The 1,697-nt window shown below is 38.1% G+C and overlaps 1 long non-coding RNA gene across 1 annotated transcript; it reads right to left on the bottom strand.

The window, feature by feature from the left end:
* LOC107920399 (uncharacterized) lies at positions 1-1,697 on the bottom strand. Its single transcript, XR_001690583.2, has 4 exons — positions 1,391-1,697; positions 763-825; positions 323-680; positions 1-216 (listed from the first exon to the last, which is right to left on the bottom strand). It is a non-coding gene; the product is annotated as an uncharacterized lncRNA (long non-coding RNA).

The following is a 1,697-nucleotide window of genomic DNA, read 5'->3' on the forward strand; positions in this document are numbered from 1 at the left end:
TCTTTTTAATTATCCGAGTTCTTTATTAGCCCGAGTTTTAAAAGTGAAATATTTTCCAACAACAAACTTCTTAAATGCTTCTTTGAGTAACTTACCTTCACTTACCTGGAGGAGTATTTTGGTCAACAAAAAAACTCCTAACAGATGGAATATGCTAGAGGGTTTGTAAAGGAGACCACATTTCAGTATGGAATGATCTATGGGTGCCGAGAATGACTGCAGACAGATTACAGAATAACAGGAACATTGAAAATATTAGAGTAGTGTCCGACTTAATCAATGAGGAAAGCAGAACATGGAAAAGAGACTTGATTGTTCGTACCTTTAACTCGGATATCGCTAGGAAAATACTACAGATTCCACTTTCAAAGTCAATCTATGAAGACATCCAAGTATGGAGAGGGGAGGCAACTAGTGACTTTTCAGTAAGGAGTGCCTATAAACTATTACAGAAAGCTATAATTGATCCTAGTGTTTATTTACAGACCGATACTAAAATTTCTATAAAAAACTATGGAATTTACTTATGCCCTCAAAAATCAAGATTACAGTATGGAAAACAGCGTGGAATTACATTCCCACTTTCTCCATTCTGAAGTTGCAAAAAGTGATGGCTGAGGATCGATGCTCGAGATGTGGTTAGGAAGGAGAAGATAGTCTCAATGTTTTCCATCTGTGCCCTACAGCGAAGGAAATATGGAGTCACTTAAATTTTTCATGGATACTCAACAATAGTCATTTGGATATTTGGAGTTGGCTTACCTGGGTTTTCAGCCAAAGGACAAACGAACAGTGTAGGGGTTTCTGTTGCGGGCTCTGGTTAATCTGGACAAACAGAAATAAGTTATTATATGAAAACAGATCAAGCACTAGCTGGGATATCTCCAAACAAATAAAAAGTTATATTCTGGAACAGGAAGGGAGTAGAGATAGGGAACTCAACGTGGAAACTAGTGTGAGGCCTAGACAAAGTTTACAAAGGACGAAAAAGACCATCTTTTTTTATGCGGCTTTCGACTTACAGAACTCCAGATCTACGTCAGGCCTAGTTGTTAGAAATGAAAAGGGTAGGATCGTTGCAACAAAGTCGACCCTTCATGAAAATATTGCATCTCCATTCGCGGCGAAAGCATTTGCAGGTTTTCAAGCAACAAGGTTAGGGATTCAGTTGGGCTATCATACTTTAGATATAATCGGAGACTCAAGAACAGTGATTACAAAATGCCAAAATACAAGTCGAGACAGATCAGAAATAGGGGCAATAATCAGTGATATTCAAAGCTTAAAGGATCACTATCAAGAAATCAGATTCTATTTTATCCCAAGGTCAGAAAACACAGAAGCCCGCCGTCTAGCAAAAGAAACACTCAAGAAGGGAGAGGAACAGTACCTGGAGGGAGAGACCTTAAGATCATCTAGAGGATAATCGAAGCCAAATCATCTGGGTTCTTCAAAGTAAAAAGAAATGGGAAGACCTCAACTTTCAGTAATATGGGGCGACGCTTGAAATGGTTGGAAATAGCACCGTTCTGAAAAGCAAATTGACAAGGAAAAGATTTGAGAAGATATGCTTTTACGTTTCAGTGGTCTTGGGCAAAGGAAAAGTTAGAATCATTTATGAGGACCAACTGACTGTTCGACTGGAAGCAATTTAAAATTTTATTTATTTTTTCTTTTTGTTTTGTTTTGGGTAGGCT

The sequence above is a fragment of the Gossypium hirsutum genome, chromosome D13 (assembly GCF_007990345.1).
Source record: "Gossypium hirsutum isolate 1008001.06 chromosome D13, Gossypium_hirsutum_v2.1, whole genome shotgun sequence".
Taxonomy (NCBI): domain Eukaryota; kingdom Viridiplantae; phylum Streptophyta; class Magnoliopsida; order Malvales; family Malvaceae; genus Gossypium; species Gossypium hirsutum.